We start from the raw sequence: 21456 nt of genomic DNA, 5'->3' as shown, positions 1-21456 counted from the left end.
ATGGACACAAGGAGGGGAACATCACACTCTGGAGCCTGTTGGGGGTTGGGGGGCATGTGTATACCTATGTGAAAAACTTCCACTTTCTGCACACGTATCCTGGAACTTAAAGTATATATTTAAAAATAAATAAATAAATAAATAAATAAATAATAATAAAAGATATGTTTGGTAATAGAACCTGTTCTCCCATTTTATCTCAGTGTTTGTTCTATTATACAATGCTACAAGGGCCTAATATAAAATATCATTATGCTCAAAAGTTGTTATTTTCATTATTATAATTTATAGGGCACTTCGTATAATATAGAGTATGCCCATGGCTCATCAGGTAAGCACATAGACTCCATTACAGGTATTCCAAAATTCAGCAAAGTTTCAGCTCCTTCTCCTTCTGTAATAAACAACATTGGCTCTTCCTTCAGTATTTCCTTGCCCGATGAACAAAGATAGTTTTTCACGTTTCTCTGTTTGACTTTTCTTGTCATGGCTCAGCCTCCTGTTGCCTTATGGAGGTTGAATATGAGGAAAGGATCTATGTGCCACGATTTCTGTAAATCCAGATGTCGGTTGATCTCTGGATAGCCTTCGCCCACCATGTTTCTCTCCCCTCTCCTTCTTGGAGAGTGTTCTGGGAGTAATTGTAGAATGTGCTGACAATGAAATATCCTGAGACAGGGAAGAACTGCCCAGGACAGTTCACCCTATCCCCCATCTCCCTATCCTGAGATAGGGAAGAAGAGCCCAAAACAACTGGGCTTTGTTCCTGTCTCCCATGGAAGCAGTATGTCCTTCCAAGCTTTACCCAGTGAATCACATTTTTTCCTGAGGCATGTAACCCTGAACAGACTGCCTTTTGGAGTCTCTCATGGGCAGTGCAAGTGGGGCACATGCATTTGAGACTCCATCCACCCTAGGCAGTTTTCTGACCATGGGAGGACCAGTTCACAATGAGTCCTAGGCTTCCATTGTCCTTTGCTGGCTGTTTGTACTTAGTAAATTTGCTTCATGTACCTTGTGGATAAGTGTGTCCTGTTTCACTGGACTGAAATTTTTAGGAAATGCACAGTGAATTTGCTTCTCATCATGTAACGCCAAAGTCTCTCACCTTAGCCATGCCAAAGAATTGGTGTGGCAGCTGCCCACCGTGAGTGATGGAGACAGGGACCAAGATGAAAAACAAATAATAGGTTTTATTAAGCAGAGTGACAGTACAAAGCTTCCAAAGCATGGAAGGGGTCCGGAGTGGGTAGCTAGTGTTAGATTCTTCAGTCACCTTTTAAACTCTTCAAGGAGGGAAATATGTGATATGGGGAGATGTTACCAGAGCCAGAAACAAAGACAATTAACATGTCTCAGATCTTGAGGAAAACTGGAATTGCAATTTAGGTTTTATCTACTTTATGACCTTGCAGTGGCAAAGGAGACGGAATCTCACAGGATTTTACAAAGTATGTTTACAAGGAATTGGAATTGGAAGCATAGGTAAATGGACAATTAACATTCCTTTTAGTTTCTGGGCAGGGGAAGCCGAAGAGGGAGAGAGGACACAGGGAAGCTCACCGCAAAATTTTCAGTTTATAGCTTTCTTGGGGAAGGAAACACATGCACACATTCTGATGTTAGGAATATTTTAAATATATATCTTCAATATTATTCATCCAGGACCAAAGTAAGTCCTGATGCAGGAAATGAGTGAGTTTCACAGTTTTCTGAGCCCCTACTCCACCCAGGAAGCCCAGTGAACACCTCCTTTCAATTAGATGCTAAAGAATATAAAATTCCAATGTAACACAAGTGAAGAGTTACCAGGATCAAAGATAAATCATTGACAAGGAGATGATTTTTAAATGTTATTCCAAGAACTATGTCCTTTAGTTTCATCTTAGTGTAGTTACATTGGAATGGAGTTACAATTTGGAGAGTAAATTTGGCTTGTAAAGTTTTGTGAAAGTCTCTCTCTAAATTTATCTGAGATTTTGCTTGACTCACACCACATTGGGAGTGTTACCAGTGGAGGGTGACCAGGTTCTTGGCATCTTGAACAAGGAATCAGACAAAATACACAAAGCAAGGAAAGAATGAAGCAACAAAAGCAGAAAGTTATTGAAAATGAAAATATGCTCCACAGTATGGGAGTGGGCCCAAGGGTAGGGGCTCAAGGGCCCTGAACAGAATTTTGGGGAGTTTTAATACACTGTAGAGGTTTCCTTTGGTTACTTAGTGTATGCCCTATGCAAATGAAGAGGATGAAGTAAAGTAATTTACTCAGGGAACGCCCTATGTAAATGGAGAGGCTATTTCCTGTCATAGCTGAAGTGTGAATCCACCTCATGTTTCTTTTCTTCAGATCCAATTTTCATGCCACAGGGAGGATTGTGTAACCATAAAATTCCCCAAGTTTCTGCCTTCAGTTGTTATTATCATTATTTACACTGTTCCTAGGGCAACAGAAACTTCTGTGTCTGCGTCCCAAACACTTAAAATATAAATTGAAAAAGTTTGGAGTCACTTATCTTCTCTCTCCATCTACAAATTGGTAGAAAAGGTGCAGCAAAGAGCAGAGTTGAGAATAGACTTAATAATATAAAATAATAAGTTCTGCTAATTTTTAGCCCTGTACCCTATCACTGGTACATCTGATTCATTTGAGCTTTAGAAACAAATTGATCAATTAGCCAGCAGGTCATTCATTTAACATACAATTTATTTCAAATAAAATGACTTTTAGTTTATTTCCTTAATGCTTTATAAAATTTGAAATATTTTTTGAGATAATGGGTTATACAAAGAAATATTTAACTGTGCATTGCTAAAAGAACTGCAGGTTTTTCTAGAGAAATTTATTGTGGCATTTTGTATCATAGAATTGTATTTCATACTATAGGCTAGTGTTTTCCTAAACTGTAGTTGTATTCTATGCACAAGGAGAGTACTCGTAATTTATCTGTTTTGGCTAAGAAGCGAGCATTGTGTGAATATAGCCATTACTGAAAGATGGCAGAGTATTCAGTGATGAAGCTATGCATGTTGGATTATTTCATCTTGATATATAAATATCTATTTCCATGTATTAATTGTAAATAGAGATCAGCAAATTTAAATTTAAAAGTAACGAACCTTATTCCAGTTGCCACTCTGTTTTTTATCATGACATAATTTACTAAATTCCTACATTTATTATGTTATAAATGTGGTGAATAGGAAATGATATCTTTGGACACTTGGCAACATATTTAACGTCTCAAAATTTTTAATATCAATATCTGACAATAGAAATAATTTTTAAAATTCTAGAAGGATACTGTCATAGTTCAATGCCATGCAATTCCTTCATTTCTGCATAAACCAATCTAGTCTGCTTTTGGCAGCAATACTCCTTCAGTAAGATACAGATACTGATTGTAAAAGTTATTAACTGTTCTCTTAAAAGACGTTATAATTGACAAGGAACAGTTTAATAGATGTGATCTCTTCTAATCCTTATAACAGTGTATGGTTTGGTGATCAGGAAACAGAATTATCTATTTGTAAAACCAGAATGCAGAACTCTGTATTCTGAATATGTTTGTGACCAGTATCGTTTTCCATGCATCATGAGGAAGGAAATAGAAATAAGTTGTGATGACAAATGGAATGAAGATATGGATTAAGTAATCCTAATTTTAATCATGAAGTACAATGATTGTAAACCAAGCAATTCACTAAGCAAATTACTATGTGGTATAACAGTTGAAGTTTTAGGGGCTAGTGAGTTTTCAAGCTCTGCAATTCAATGCTAAAAACTATTATTCATTAAGATTAAATTGAACGATAAAATTATTTATTTCCTTTTTTTATTTGTGCAAATTTCTGTGGTGCATAAGAAGACTTTTAGATTGCCAAGACCAGCTTGGTTGGGGAGAAGGTGATAGAGGAATTAAAGACACACACAACAAAGAAACATAGAGGTGTGAAGTGGGAAATCATGGGTCTCACATCCTTAAGAGCTGAGAGCCCCAAACAGAGATTTACCCACATATTTATTAAGAGCAAGCCAGTCATTAGCATTGTTTCTATAGATATTAAATTAACTACAAGTATCCTTTATGGAAAATGAAGGGATGGGCAAAATTAAAGGTATAGGTTGGGCTAGTTATCTGCAGCAGAAGCATGTCCTTAAGGCACAGATCACTCATGCTATTGTTTTTGCCTTAAGAATACCTTTAAGCGGTTTTCTGCCCTGGGTGGTTTAGGTGTGAACATGTCACAGTGCTGCAGAGATTTTGTTTATGGACAGTTTTGGGGTCTGTTTATGACCAGATTTTGGGGGGCTTGTTCCCAACATGCTCCCCTTCTTTGATTTGCAAAGCAATAAAAGCAAAGGCCGCTTTGTCAGGGCAAGCTACTTCTCTCAGGAGTCAGGATCCACATCTGCAGACTATACAAAGACAAACAACACAAATTAAAAGCACAATCATCATTGAAATTACAGAGCTTCCAAGTGTTTTTATCCATTTCAATGGGTCATTAGCTGCTAATCTGTCTGCAGCTCCTTTAAGCATTCCATTTCCTGGCATTAAGGTCAGGTGTGCCTGGGATGCTTTAAATATTTGTTCTTTTAATTTTGTAATATCCAAAAACAAGTTTGTAGAGCGTCCTTCTAGATGCTTTTTTATTCTTTCCGAATTTTGATCTTATTAAGAGATATTAACAGTTTCAACAGATCCTTAATGTTTAGCTCCTATGGCGGGCCATTTCATTTGAAGTTGAGTTGGCACTATACTACCATGGTTCCAGATAATAGGAACTCTCACCATGCTTCTTATTATATCTACCATGTGACCATTTTGTTCAGATCAGGTGAATATAGTGTGGCTGTGGCATGCAGACTGAGAGGTACAATTTAAACTAAACATCCCCTTAGGGGAACAATTAATAAGGATTCCATAGGAATCGTTGTGCAGCACCTCTACCTGTTTTGCAATGCAATCTTCTTAAAGAAGTACATTCATTATTTCTGGCCATGTTCTATTTTGTTTACAAATAGGTTTTTGAGGGTGGTATGCCTCAATTATAGGAGCAGATTTATTATGGTAAATACTGAGATCAGAAAGCATGTGTAACTGTGTCATAGAGTGATTTATATCCAGGCATTATTACCAGCCAAGATTGATAAATATGCCCAATAAGTATAATTGTTCTCTGTGTCAGCAATTGTTGAAGGAATACTCATGGCAGTGGTGATAACTGCTATCATAGCTACCATTAAATTACTCATTGCAACTGGCTGTCCCGCTTTCCTCAGGTTTTCTTCCGTCATCTGTGACAACTTCTTGATCTGTCCCCAGGTGGGTGGCTGTGTTTGACGGGTGTTGCTCATGACATTTGGGGTCCTCTTCAGTGTCAGTCTCAACATGGCTGCAACCAGGGGGTCCTTGTGATCCTATCAGAATCTCTTCCTCATCATGTGGCTCATGATAAGGTTTTAGGTACCTCAATGGTATCCAAATTGACTGTAGATTTTTGCCTGAATAAATAAAAGCATAACCTCTACCCCAAGTTATTATTTTACCTATTTCCCAGCTTTTTGTTATCAAATCTCTCCACCAAATCAGTCGTTCTGCTTCTGTCTTTGTAGCTGGTTTCTGTAGATGCTGTTCAGCTGCTTATAAAATACGGCTTTTGGGCAGGCTCAAAAAAATTGAAGTTACTAATGCTAGATTCAGTTGCATCTGTGGGGTTCCATATTATCGATGTCCCCTTTTCTGCTTTTGGGACTGCTGTTTTAGGGAGAGATTCATTCTTTCCACTATGACTTGTCCTTGAGACTTGTATGGGATACCAGTAATGTGTTTTATATCCCACATAGAGAAAAATGTAGCTAGATTTGGCTAGTAAAGCCTGGGGAATTATCTGTTTTACTAGAAGCTGGAATGCCCATCACCACAAAACACTGCAAAAGATGACGTTTAACACAGGCAGAAGACTGCCCTGTTTGACATGTAACCTAGACAAAGTGAGAAAAGGTGTCCACACATCCATGTATATAAGCTAGTCTTCCAAACGAGGGAACATGTGTGACATCCATTGGCCAAAGTGAGTTAGATTCCAGTACTCGAGGATTAACTCTTCCTGTAAAAGATGAGGAATGTACCATTTGGCAAGTTGGGCATCACTGGATAATAGCTTTAGCTTCTTTCCAGGTGATGCCATATCTCTGTTTGAGATCAGAGGCATTAACATGGCTTAAATTGTGAAAGTGTCTAGCGTCAGATATTGCATTAGCAAATAGGTGATCAGCCATTTGATTCCCTTCAGTCAAAGGTCCTGGAAGAGGTATATGAGCCTTAATGTGAGTCATGTAAAAAGGGTGTATTCTACTCCTAACTGCTGTTTGCAATTGGGTAAATAAAGTCATCAGTTGTTCATCTGTATGAAATCATAACTGAGCATTTTCAATTAATTGTGTGGAATGAATCATGTATGAAGAATCAGAAATCACATTAATAGGCATATCAAAAGCAGTCAATACCTCAATTACTGCTACAAGCTCCACTTTTTGAGCTGAATAAGAAGCTTTACCATCACTAAACCCATCTGTAAAACAATGAAAATGCTTAGCAGGTTGTAGGTTGTTTACCACAGGAATTGTAAATGCAAATCGTTCACAGTCTTACTCAGCTAAAGGGATAGTAAAGAAACAGTCTTTTAAATCCAAATTGGCTTATCTGTTAACCGTTTTAAAGGTATAGGTTCTGGAGGCTTAACAATGACCACCATCAAAAACTTTTTCCTAATGTTTGGCGGGAACTATGTTTTTCTGCTTGAAGCATTACTTTCAATCCTTGCAATTTTTTTTTTTTCCCTAGTCCCATATCAGGGACACACACCATTTCATGCATCATATGTTGACTTTGAGGACTATATAATTGTTCTGGAATTAGAATTTGTGCTCCCCATTGTTGTAATAAGTCTCTTCCCCATAAATTTATAGGTACAGAAGTTATAATTGGTTGAATAGTCCCAGGTTGTCCATCGGGTACTTCACAATGCAAAATATAACTACTTTGATATACTTCAGGGGCTTTACCAACTCCAAATATGTTAAATTGAGCAGGTTGAATTGGCCACAGATGTCCAGTGCTGTTGAGAAATGATTGACATGTCCACTTCTGTATCTACCAAACCTTGAATTTTTTTTTTTTTTTTTTTTCCCTGAACAGTTATTTCACAGGTAGGACATTTACCAGTAATTTGATTTACCCAATAAGCTGCTTTGCCTTGTTTATTTTTGCTTCCAAATCCTCCTGTTCATTAAATTTCACTTTTTCCCATTCCCACATATGGCACAATCCGGAGCTGTGCTATGCACTCTCCTGGCTCTTCTTTCCAGGGAACTGAAGTAGATATAACAATTTGAATTTCCCCATCGTAATCTGAATCAATTACTCCTGTATGTATTTGTACCCCTTTTAAACTTAAACTAGACTTTCCTAAAAGTAATCCTATTGTGCCTGCTGGCAAGGGTCCATAGACTCTTGTTGGGACCTTTTGCAGGGGTTCCCCAGGCAGAAGGCTCCCAGCTTTTGTGCAGCATAAATCTACTGCATCACTACCAGCTGTGGTGGGGGACAGACATTGTACAGGGGTGAGGGAATGGCCTGAGCTGGAAAAGCCCCAGTTTAGAACGGGGCCCAAGATGGGCCCATCATGGTGTTTCCCAAAATCAGGTTCCCTACTTTATCAAACTTAGAGTGACACTGATTAGCCCAATGTTTTCCTTTCTTGCATTTTGGACATATTTCAGGATCAGCAGTTTCTTTTTTCCCCTATCTGATGGCCTGACTCACTGATTTTTTTCTACATTCTTTTTTAGTATGACCGTGCTTCCCACAGTTAAAACTAGCTCCAGGAAATGGAGTATTTCCTTTATCTACTCTTAGTCCTACCATTTCTTGTGCTAGCAGAGTAACTTTATGCAGATTACCTCCGATACCATCACAGGCCTTGATATAATCAACTAAATGTGATTTCCCTCTGATAGGTCACAGAGCAGTCTGGCAATTGGGATTAGCATTGTAGAAAGCTAATAACTGCAACACTATATCCTGAGTAGCCAAATCTGCAATCATCTTTTTAAGAAACTCCTGCTCCTGTAACTGAGCTATGAAATCAACGTATGGTTCTCGTGGTCCCTGTTTTATAGCACTAAAGCAAGTGTATTGTTCTTCACCTGAAGTGATTTTTTCCCAAGTTCTAACGCACACTTCTCTAAGCTGTTCTATGGCATCATCCTGCTTGACCAGTTTTGCATCTAAACCAGTCCAGCTGCCAAACCCTAAAAGTTGGTCTGCAGTTATATTAATTTGAGGTTGGGTCTGGGCATTGTGAGCAGCCTGAATGGAGGCTTCATCTGCCCACCAAGTTTTAAATTGTAAGAACTGAGCAGGAGTTAGACAAGCTCAAGTAGGAGTGTCCCAGTTAGTAGGTATCATCCAACTGGAAACAGCAACATTCTTTAACAGTCCCATTACAAAAAGAGAACCTAGTCCATACTGATTTATAGGTTGTTTAAATTATTTGAATAATTCAAAAGGAAAAGGCTCAGATGTAGCTGTAATATTTTCCTGTTGATCTGGGAGGTGTATTCTAACAGGGAACAGCCAAGCCTCTAAATCACCCTCTTGCGTAGCTTGCTGAATTCCTGCCTGAATAGAACTAAGAGCGGTCGCTTGAGGCACTGCTCAAACAGTCACTGGGGCAACTATTTTTGCCTAGTGTCCTCCAGAAAAGAAAGATCTGGAGGGTCTTTTTCTTCAAAATAATAATGACGGGGTGCAGAAGGGTAGGGATGAACCTCTCCCTCCTTTGCCGCTTTAGCTTTAGCTGGTAAATAAACCTGCTCTGTAATCTCTTCTGTTACTTCGTTATACTCTCCTTCCTCCTCATCACCAGTGTGAAAAAGTTCCAAGGTGAAATGAATCAGACCCCACACTTCTCCTATTGTTTCCCTGATGCTTCTGAGCTCCCCTTCTTACTCACCACAGGGATTTCTTTGGGAGTACTCGGGTGTCCTCCAGCTAATTTTCCATTCCAATCATCATGCCGGCCCCGGCGACCTTTCAACCTGGATTCCAGCCCCTGTTAATGGATGCCACTTGCTGAGATCACCTCGGTCAGGGAGACCCTAACCCAGCAGCATTAGAAGAATTAAAGGCACACACACAGGAATATAGACGTGTGAAGTGGGAAATCAGGGGTCTCATAGCCTTCAGAGCTGAGAGCCCCAAACAGAGATTCACACACATAGTTATTAACAACAAGCCAGTCATTAGCATTGTTTCTATAGATATTAAATTAACTAAAAGTATCCTTTATAGGAAATTAAAGGATGGGCCAGATTAAAGGAATATATTGGGCTAGTTATCTGCAGCAGAAGCATGTCTTTAAGGCACAGATTGCTCATGCTATTGCTTGTGGCTTAAGAATGTCTTTAAGCAGTTTTCCACCCTAGGAGCGCCAGGGGTTCCTTGCTCTCATTACCATATACCCACAACCTTCCAGCATAGGCGTTATGGCCATCCCAAACATGTCACAGTGCTGCAGAGATTTTGTTTATGGCCAGTTTTGGAGCCAGTTTATGGCCAGATTTTGGGGGGCTTGTTCCCAATATTAGATGAGTTGAATGCATAGTGATCAAGGGGGTTATTTAGAATGTCATTACCCAACTACAATTTATTTTTAAGTATAGTCAACCTACTGTGCTATCAAACATTGAATGTTTTCCTTCTATCTTACTGGATGTTTGTGCCTTTTAGCACATTTATTTTCATCCTTTCCCCTCCCCTCTACTCAGGCTTCTCAATATCTGATTTACTTTTCCACTCTCCACCTCCATGTGTTCAAATCCTTTTAGCTCCCATATATACATGAGAATGTAACCAAATGCAGGTCCAGCCACTCAGCACTTGCAGAGCCAGATAGCAAGAATGAAGTATCATAGGAAGAAAGTGACTTTATGAAAACTAGTATTGAGGAAGCGGCCAGAGTTACATCCAAAGTAACCATTTGGAATTTCTGTGGAGAAGGCAAGGGTTTAAAAAGGGAAATGACATAGAAGGCATGCAGGAATTGTGCTGAGTACAAGGTCTGTGTGTCTTATTTTGATGGCTTATCTTGGGCTTCAGTTCACCTGAAGTGCCTGCTGGCATCATCTCAAGAGTGGCTGGGTTGTTGACTAGCTGCTCTTTTTGCAGGCTAGGTCTCCGGGCTTAGTCTGTGTATTTCAAGATTAGCAACTGAAACATCAAAGTAAGCACATGATTAGATACTAGTGTACAGTTAGATGAATGTGAAGGAAATATACAGTGGGCAAGGGAGGGATGTGAAGTCTCTTTTAAGGTTAAGAAGAAAAGCTTCTGCAGTTTGCTTCAGTGTTAGATGGAGAATAGGAAGAAAAGAGAAAACGGAAAAAATGTGTCAAAATGCATTCTGGAGTTAAGCTGCTTACAATAACATGCAATGCTTGACTTTTCATGCATGGTTTATTTCACTAATGATAATGACTTCCAGTTTAACCCATGTTGCTGCAAAGGACATTATTTTAATCCTTTTTTTAATAGCTAAAGAATTTTCCATTATGTATTTATATTATGTTTTCTTCATCCATTCATCCCTTGATGGACACTTAGGCTGATCCCATATCTTTGCTGTTGTGAATAGTGCTGCAATAAACATGGGGTATAAGTATCACCTTGTTATATCAATTTCTTCTCTTTTGGGTACATACCTAGTAGTGGGATTGCTGAATTGAATTATTCAGCTTCTAGTTTTTTTTCAAAAATATCCATACTCTTTTTCATAGTGGCTGTACTAGTTTACATTCCTTCCAGCAATGTCTAAGAATTTCCTTTTCTCCACATCCTTGCCAACATATGTTTTTTTGTTTTTTTTGTTTTTCCTTTTTGACTTTTCAGTAATAGCCATTCTGACTCAGGTAAGATGATCTCTCATTGTGATTTTGCTTTGCATTTCTGTGATAATTAGTGATGTTGAGCATAAGAATTATTATTTGATAATATTAATTTCTATGGTGTGAAATTCTGAAAGTATCAGAATAGATATAAAAAACAGTTTATGAAATGCAGATTACTATTTGAAATATCAGAATTGGAAGTTGTGATGGTTAATCCTGAGGGTAAATTTGATTGGACTTAAGAATCAAAATATTGATCCTGGTTGTGTCTGTGATAGTGTTGCCAAAGGATATTAAAATTTGAGTTAGTGGGCTGGGAAAGGCAGATTCACCCTTAATTTGGGTGGGCACCATCTAACCCGTTACCAGTACAGCTAGGATATAAAGGAGGCAGAATAACGTGAAAAGACTAGACTGGATTAACTTCCCAGCCTACATCTCTCTCCCATGCTGGATGCTTCCTACCCTTGTACATTGGACTTAAAGTTCTTCAATCTTGGGACTTAGACTGGCTTCCTTGCACTTCAGCCTGCAGACAACCTATTTTGGGACCTTGTGATTGTGTGAGTTTAATACTTCGTAATAAACTTATCAATCTATCTATCTATCTATCTATCTATCTATCTATCTATCTATCTATCTACATCCTCCTAGTTCTGCCCTCTACAGAACCCTGACAAATACAGATTTTTGGTACCAGGAGTGGTTTGGGAGGAATATAATATTAGGAATGGTGTTCTTTCATTGGTTTTGGGATTTTTGTAGTTGGTTGTTTAATATGATTAAACCCAAAAATGCTAAGGTCTGTATCCTTTTTTTTTTTTTTTTTTTTTTTTGAGACAGTGTTTCACTCTGTTGCCCAGGCTGAAGTGCAATGGTGCCCTCTTGGCTCACTGAAACCTCCACCTCCCAGGTTCAAGCAATTCTCCTGCCTCAGCCTCCCAAGTAGTTGGTACTACAGGTGCGTGTCACCATACCTGGCTAATTTTGTACTTTTAGTAGAGATGGGGTTTCACCACGTTGGTTGGGATCATTTTGAACTCCTGACCTCGTGAGGAGTCAAGTGCTGGGATTACAGGCATAAGCCACCATTCTTGACCTCTACTTCTAATAGTATGGAGAACACTGATAGTCTTTGGCATGAATTATTTAGAGAGTTATGCAAAATAAATTCATTTGACAGTCCTGATTCACTGCTCATAAGAGGCAAGGAGTTTATTGACTCCAAGCATAACAACTTTGACCATATGTGCAGAACCAAGGAACATAATGAAGCTGGTTGGTTGCTCCTAAGTTCACTGGACAAAGAGATGAAAGAAATTATGAACTCAGGGATTCTAACTCCTGGCTTCAAAAGTGGATACGGAGCCTCAAATCTACTAAGATTTCCCTCAGTGAGAGTCTTATCTGCTATAGAGAAAAAGCTGAAAATGTGGAAAAACAGACCCAAACTTTTATCATGCGAGTGGCTGATCTGCAAAAAAAGGTACATGCATAGCCTCACTAGGTGTCTAATGTAAAAGTGAGGGTATTGATTGGAAAAGAATGGAACACTGCAACTTGGAATGGGGATGTGTGGGAAGATCCTGATGAAACTGGGGCACTGAGCTTGTAAACTCTGATGAACCCTTTTTGTCAGAAGATATCAGGATAACTTGCTCCTGATGTTTAACACGGGTTCTTTTCTCTTTCCTAAGTGTCTCGACTGGGTTGAGAAATAAAGGGAAAGAGCACAAGACAGAAAAATTTAAAGCTAGGTGTCCTGGGGAGACATCACATGTTGGCAGGATCCGTGATGTTCCCTGAGCCATTAAAACCAGCAAGTTTTTGTTAGTGATTTTCAAAAGGGGAGGGAGTGCACGAATAAGGTGTGGGTCACAGAGATCACATAATTCACAAAGTAATAAAATATCACAAAGCAAATGGAGGCAGGGCGAGATCACAGGACTACCAGATGAGGCAAAATTAAAATTGCTAATGAAGTTTCAGGCACGCATTGTCATTGATAACATCTTATCAGGAAACAGGATTTGAGAGCAGACAACCTGTCTGACCAAAATTTATTAGGCGGGAATTTTCCTCCTCCTTATAAGCCTAGGAGTACTACAGGAGACCGGAACTTATTTCATCCTTTTGGCTTTGACCATAAAAGACTGCACACTTCTAAAGGGACCGTTTATAGGCCTACCCTCAGGGCACATTCTCTTTCTCAGGGATGTTCCTTGTTGAGAAAAATAATTCAGTGATATTTCTCCTATTTTATCAAGAAAGAGGAGAAATATAGCTGTGTTCTATCCAGCTCACCAATGGTCATTTCAAAGTTACCTCTCTTGTTCCCTGAACATTGCTGTTATTCTGTTCTTTTTTTAAGATGCCCAGATTTCATATTGTTCAAACACACATGCTCTATAAAAAATTTGTGCAGTTGATACAATCACAGAGTCCTGAAGCGACATTTATCCTCTTCAGCTTATGAAGAAGATGATGAGATTAAGAGATTAAAGTAAAGACAAGCATAGGAAAACACAAGGATATTGACTGGGGAAGTGATAAGTGTCCATGAAATCTTCACAATTTATGTTCAGAGATTACAGTAAAGACAGGCATAAGAAATTATGAAAGTATTAATTTGGGAAACAAATAAATGTCCATGAAATCTTCACAATTTATGTTTTTCTGCCACAGCTTCAGTCAGTCCCTCCATTCGGGGTTGCTGACTTCTCGCAACATCTCTTCCTTTCTTTTTATATAAATATGCCATGGCGTTGAAGGCTTGTTCGTTCTCTCGATTTTGATGCAGGATTATTTGATGGTCTGGCACACTAAAAACAAGCCTATTAAACAGAGAAACATAATTCTAAAATTTACTACAGTAAAGCCCCCAGTAGACTTGATCTAAGTCATGGGGTTCAATCCATAAAGATTTTCTGCCTCCTGATATAATGCCTCAGCTCCAGGCACAATGGATAAGTGAGATTGAGAGGCTTCAAAAATTTGTTTCTTTAATTTAGTATGTCTAATGATAAATTATCTTCCCTATCCAGAAGGTGTCCTTTGACCATTTCCTATGAATGATCAGTCTCGTTATAGGAATATGGGGTGATACAGAAATCAGAGGTGTTCCAGTCACACTGCATTTGCATGCGATGTTTGAGACTCACTACCTGACATCTAACATCTAAGCCAAATAACAGGCTGTCTTAAATCATTAATTTGATTAGCCAATTTTTGATCAATGCCTTGTTGAGAATTCCACATTTGGGTGGAATTGGCTTGCCAATTATTGACAAAATGAGCTGTTTGAATAGATTGATGTAATGCCATTCTGGCAGTGGTGACCAGTGCAGTGACTGTAATTAGGCCTATGATCACAGCGATTAAAGTGAAAACAAATCTCTTAGATCTTTTGAGAATTTGCTGTAACACTTCATTAATTAAATTTATTGAGGGAGAGGATTCCCAAGGTCTGGGCAAAGTTACTGGAATCCAGATTCCTTCTTGAGCTCGAACTAACATTACACTTTTCTTGGAATCAAAATGGGAGTTAATACAAGTGTATACATGACAATTAATACATTGGACAGTTTGATTGTTCGTCCAAATTTTGATATTTCCCACTAATAGCATGTAAGGAGGCTTAACACAACTCTGTATGGGAACAGTCATGTTGGAGGTAAGTAAAGCAGAATGTCTGGATCTATGTTGATACTGAGAGATGGGTGCAGCAGTAGGGACAAAAGACAGAATAGTTTCGCCTTCCCATACTCGTAGTTCAGACATGGCAATAGCCAATTTCCAAAGTTCTGGGTGTTCTGGGCTCAGAATGGGGAGTATCATAAGTGGCCTCGGGGGGGGGGGGCAGTGGGGGGAATGCCTTTATCTTCCTATTTTAAGGGAAAGAATGAGCTGAACCTCCTATGCAAAGTAGAATGATGATTCTCATTCTCCTGATAAGAAATAAAATAAGCAGCCTCTAGGCATTCCTTTCTGCCAGAGGAGTAATTGTTTTTTAAATAGCCTTTTGGTGCTCAGTCTATTACTAAACCATATGAGTCATTTTTTTTTTTTAATATTACTGCATGTGAGTTAACACAGTGTTCCTAAATTAAAGTTTTCGATGGGCCTTCAAAATTTTTAGGGCATGGTTTTCTTGCAGGTTTATATTGAAAGTATGGGGTATCTCCCGCCGTGGCACATTTATATAAAAAGAAAGGGAGAGATGTTGCGGGAAGTCAGGGACCCCTAACAGAGGGACCGGCTGAAGCCACGGCAGAAGAACATAAATTGTGAAGGCTTCATGGACATTAATTAGTTCCCCAAATTAATACTTTTATAATTTCTTACACCTGTCTTTACTGTAATCTCTGAACATAAATTATGAAGATTTCATGGACACTTATCACTTCCCCAATCAATACCCTTGTGATTTCCTATGCCTGTCTTTAATCTCTTAATCCCATCACCTTAGTAAACTGAGGAGGATGAATGTTGCCTCAGGACCCTGTGATTGTGTCAACTGCACAAATTTTTTGTAGAACATGTGTGTTTGAACAATATGAAATCTAGGCATCTTAAAAAAAAAAAAGAACAGGGTAACAGTGATGTTCAGGGAACAAGAGAGGTAACTTTGAACTGGCCGCTGGTGAGCCGGATGGAACAGAGCTATATTTCTCCTCTTTCATAAGCAAATAGGAGAAATATCAGATGATTTTAGGAGGCAAACCCTGTGGTGCCTGAGGTAACAGTGATGGCCTCCCTCAAGGCAGTTGCCAGTCAAGATAATGTTGATTCTCCCCAACACGGCTGTTTGCTTCTAGATTTATAACTAGACTAAAGTCCTGGTGGGCCCCTAGAGGTGAGGTTAATAGTGTGACCCATGAGGAGGGGCACTACATTTGAAAACAATTGCTTACATTTTCTAATTTATATAAGCAGAAATCTGGAGAATAGGCATGAGAATGAATATTAAGGGTGTGGTGTAATGGTGGAAGTAACATAGAGTTAAATCAGACTGAATTTATTGATTTAGGCCCACTAACTAGGGATTCTGCATTTAATGTTGGGGCTTGGTGAGTTAAAAGAAGTTCTAATAGTTTATTTATTATTTGCTTAGTTAGCTGAAATATAGACTAAAAGATAGACCACTGTGAGCAAGCTGCAAATGCCTGATCTCCCTTGTTTAATGTAGAGGAAGGGATCCAAAGGCTTAGGGAGATTGAGATGGTGGAGTGGACTAGTCACTTTAGAACTACTTATTCCAGCTGAGAGGGTCCAGAGAATTTACCCTTGGCCAGTGCTTTGCAAAATAGATTTGTGAGGGCAGCACATTCATCTTTGAAGAGCCCTGTAATTGCTCTTCTCTGTATGTCACACCTACCAGGGGGAACTACAGTCACTCAACTACAAAATTTAAATACAATGGGAATAATCAGATCCTGGATCCTGAGGTGGCAGGGGCCAAGTGGAAGCACTCAAAACGTCAAAGGCAAGGTGGATGTAGCTACCGTAATGGATAGCAGAGGCAAAGCAGCAGGCAGAATAGTCTGACTCATGTAGAGCTCTGACATTGGCTAATTAATCACTGTGTTCTAGAAGTAAAATTGATAGGAACCCTACTGCATTCCTGCTTAATTTATATAAGCAGAAAACTTCCAGGTCAAATGGACAAAAGGCCAAATTAAATTATAAAAACAGAGTCACTGCCCCTCAATCATTTGCAGACTTGAGCCAGTTTACAGACCCAGAACCCCTTGAATGAAAAAGAGGCCAGGTTCTTTCAAGGAAGGACCTCACTACACACTATACTACCGACAATTTTTGCTGTTAATCTTTCTCCAATTCTTCCCCAAGGAAACTTCTGGACTTCTACCAGGGTAACTGAGCATTGGGAAAAGGAAAATGATCATACATTTTGGGGGCTGCTGGCCACTGACTCTGAGCTGATGTTGATTTCAGGGGACCCAAAACGTCATTGTGGTCGTCCAGTTACAGTAGGGGCTTATGGAGATCGGGTAATTAATGAAGTTTTAGCTCAGGTTCAACTTACTGTGGGTCCAGTGGGTCCCCAGACTCTTCCTGTGTCCATTTCCCCAGTGCCAGAATGCACAATTCATATAGACATACTTAGCAATTAGAAGAACCCTCACAGTGGCTCCCTGACTGGTAAGATGAGGGCTATTATGATGGGATAGGCCAAATGGAAGTCATCAGAGCTGCCTCTACCTGGAAAAATAGTAAACCAAAAACAATTTCACAAATCTGGAGGGAGTGCAGAGATTGGTACCACCATCAAGAACCTGAAAGTTGCAGATGTGGTGATTCCCACCACATCCCAGTTCAACTCTCCTATTTGGCCCAGGCAGAATTCAGATGGATCTTGAAGAATGACAGTGGATTATCATAAGCTTAACCAAGTGGTGACTCCAACTGTAGCTGCTGTACCAGATGTGGTTTCATTGATTGACCAAATTAACACATTTCCTGGTATCTGGTATGCAGCCATTGACTTGGTAAATGTCTTTCTCCATTCTCGTACATAAGGCCCACCAGAAGCAATTTGCATTCTGCTGGCAAGGCCAGCAATATGCCTTTACTGGCCTACCTCAGGGATATATCAACTGTCCAGCATTGTGTCATAATCCTATTCTGAGAGACTGATCACTTTTCCCTTCCACAAGATAACACACTGGTCCATTACATTGATGACATTATGGTTATTGGTTCCAGTGAGCAAGAAGTAGAAAACATACTAAACTTATTGTGAGACATTTGCATGCCAGAGGATGAAAAATAAATCTGACTAAAATTCAGGGACCTTCTACCTCAGTAAAATTTCTAGGGGTCCAGTGGTGTGGGGCCTGTCAAGGTATTCCTTTTAAGGTATAGAATATGTTGCTGCATTTGGCCCATCCTACAACCAAGAAAGAGACGCAACATCTAGAGGGCCTAAATGGATTTTGAAGACAACAATTTCCTCATTTGGGTGTGTTATTCAAGCCCATTTATTAAGTGACTTGAAAGACTGCCAGTTTTGAGTGGGGTGCAGAACAGGAGAAGTCTCTGCAACAGGTCCAGGCTGCTGTGCAAGCTGCTCTGCCACCTGGGCCATATGACCCAGAAGATAGAGTGGTGCTTGAAATGTAAGTGGCAAATAGGGATGCTGTTTGGATTCTTTGGCAGGACCCATAGGTGAATCACAGTGGAAGCCTCTAGGATTTTGGAGCAAGGCTCTGCCATCTTCTGCACATAACTACTCTCATTTTGATGACAGACAACTCTTGCTGCTATTGGGCTTTGGTGGAAACTGAACGTTTGACTGTGGGTCACCAAGTCAACATGCAACCTGAACTGCCTATCATGAACTGGATGCTTTCTGATCTATCTAGCCATAAAGTGGGTTGTGTACAGCAGCATTCCCTCATCAAATAAAAGTGTTATATACATGATCAGGCTCGAGTAGGTCCTGAAGGCACAAGTAAGTTACACGAGGAAATTGCTCAAATGCCCATGGTCTCCATGACTGCCACCCTGCCTTCTCGCTGCCAGCCTGCACAATGGCCTCATGGGAGTTTCCTATGATCAGATGACAGAGAAAAAGAAGACTAGGGATGAGTCCACAGATGGTTGGGCATGATATGCAGGCACCACCCGAAAGTGGACAGCTGCAACACTACAGCCCCTTTCTAGGACATCTCTGAAGGACAGTGGTGAAGAAAAATCTTCCCAGGGGGAACTTCGAGGAGTGCACCTGGTTGTGCACTTTGCAAGGAAGGAGAAATGTCCGGCAGTGTGATTATATGCTGATTCATGGGCTATAGCCAACGGTTTGACTGGATGGTCAGGGGCTTGGAAAAAGCATGATGGGAAAATTGGTGACAGAGAAATTTGGGGAAGAGGTATGTGGATGGACCTTTCTGAGTGAACAAAAATTGTGAAGATATTTGTATCCCAAGTGAGTGTTCACCAGTGAGTTATCTCAGCAGAGGAGGATTTTAATAATCAAGTGGATAGAATGAACCATTCTGTGGACACCACTCAGCCTTTTTCCTCAGTCACCCCTGTCATCACCCAATGGGCCCGTGAACAAAGTGGCCATGGTGGCAGGGATGGAGGTTATTCATGGGCTCAGCAACATGGACTTCCACTCACCAAGGCTAACCTGGTTATGGTCACGGGTGAGTGCTCAGTTTTCCAGCAGCAGAGACCAACACTGAGCCTTCGATATGACACCCTTCCTCAGGGTGATCAGCCGGCTACCTGGTGGAAGGTTGATTATATTAGACCTTTTCCATCATGAAAAGGGCAGAGGTTTGTCATCACTGGGATAGACATTAACTGTGGATACGGGTTGGTCTATTCTGCACGCCATGCTTCTGCCAAGACTACCATCTGTGGACTCACGGAATGTCTAATTCACCGACATGGTATTCCTCACAGCACTGCCTCTGACAAAGGCACTCACTTTATGGCTAAAGAAGTGAGGCAGTGGGCTCATGCTCATGGAATTCAGTAGACTTACCATGTTCCCCATCATCCTGAAGCAGCTGGGTTGATAGAACAGTGGAATAGCCTTTTGGGTTGGGGCAAAGTTTTCCAGAAGGTTGTGTATGCTCTGAATCAGCATCCAATATATGATACTGTTTTTCCCATAGCCAAGATTTATAGTCCAGGAATCAAAGTGTGGAAGTAGAAGTGGCACAACTCACCGTCACCCCTAGTGATCCACTAGCAAACATTTTGCTTCCTGTTACCATGAAATTATGTTCTGCTGGCCTAGAGGTCTTAGTTCTAGAGGGAGAAATGCTGCCACTAGGGGACACAACAATTTCATTAAACCTGGAGTTAAGATTGCCACCTGGACACTTTGGAATCCTCCTACTTTTAAGTCAACAAGATAAGAAAGGAATTAAAGTGTTTGTTGATATGATTGACCTGAACTACCATGATGAAATCAGTCTACTATCACAAGGGAGGTAAGGAAAAGTATGCATGGAATACAGGAGATCCATTAGGGCATCTCTCAGTATTATCATGCCCTGTGATTAAGGTCAATGGGAAACTACAACAGCCCAGTTCAGGCAGCACTACAGATGGTCCAGACCCTTCAGGAAGGAAGGTTTGGGTCACTCTACCAGGAAAAAAGAAACGTGACTTGCTGAGGTACTTGCTGATAGCAAAGGGAATACAGAATGGGAAGTAGAAAAAGGTAGTCATCAATACCACATGACCAGCTGCAGAAACGAGGACTGTAACTGTCATAAGTATTTTCTCCTCCTTTTGTTAAAAACATGTTTGTTCATGTATACACTTGTGCTTAGAAAATATTTTCATTTTATTTCCTTTTTCCTTTTCATGTTATATAAGATTTATTTACTTCATATCAGCATTTAATTTTTGTTAACTTTATGTAATAATGTCAACTTGAAGGCTGCAAAGCATTGATCCTGGGTGTGTCTGTGAGGGTATTGCCAAAGGATATTAAAATTTGAGTCAGCAGGTTGGGAAAGGCAGACCCACGCTTAATCTGGGTGGGCACCATCTAATCAGCTGCCAGTGGTGCTAGGATATAAAGCAGACAGGATAATGTGAAAAGACCAGACAGGCTTAGGCTCCCAGCCTACCTCTTTCTCCCATTCTGCATGCTTCCTGCCCTTGATCGTACTTGAAGTTCTTCAGCTTTGGAACTCGGACTGGCTTCCTTGCTCCTCAGCTTTCAGATGGTCTACTGCGGGACCTTTGATTGTGTAAGATGGCCTATTGTGGGACCTTTTGATTGTGTAAACTTAATACTCCTTAATAAACTCCCATATGTGTGTATATACCCTATTTTATATATGTATATGCTATTGTGTGTATATATATGGGAGTTTATTAAGCAGTATTAAGCTTACAAATATATATTTATATATCATTATATATTATATATAATTATATATGGTATATATTTATAATTATATATTATATATTTATATATTTATGAATGTGTAATTTATATATTTAAATATATAAATATATAGATCTTGGAATTTTAAAAATTCTATATATACATATGTAAACTTACACAATATATACATATTGAAATATTTATACATATATAGGGTATATACATATGTAAACTTGCACTATAAGTATTTAAATATATATTTATATATATTTATTGTGTAAGTTTATATATATATATATATATCCTAGGATCATATCTGAAATGGATTACAAATTAATAATCTTTATGTTTATAGCCTTTTTCCATTCTCTTTCTTCTTCAAAATCAAATGACATCGCTGACTAATATCTTTTTTTGCTCATGGTAGATAAAACAATAATATAATCACCTCGAGAAAAACTGCTTTTCATATTTTTCTATCTTATTATGAGCTCATTCCTACCAGGTAGGGCAGTGGGGCATATTGAAAAGTTTCCTAGCTATAGTATAATAAGCTTAGTTTCAAAACTTGCCTCTGCCACTTATCATCTTTATACTCTTGAAAAATTACTTAGTA

General features: G+C 39.4%; 1 pseudogene; it reads left to right on the top strand.

The window, feature by feature from the left end:
* The window catches only part of LOC141410254 (uncharacterized), a 102694-nt pseudogene extending 82486 nt beyond the window's left edge, over positions 1-20208 (top strand).
* Positions 20209-21456: the final 1248 nt, after the last annotated feature.

The sequence above is a fragment of the Macaca fascicularis genome, chromosome 5 (assembly GCF_037993035.2).
Source record: "Macaca fascicularis isolate 582-1 chromosome 5, T2T-MFA8v1.1".
Classification (NCBI taxonomy): domain Eukaryota; kingdom Metazoa; phylum Chordata; class Mammalia; order Primates; family Cercopithecidae; genus Macaca; species Macaca fascicularis.
Note: the sequence above shows the minus strand (reverse complement) of the source record. Positions and strands in the feature narration are given on the sequence as shown.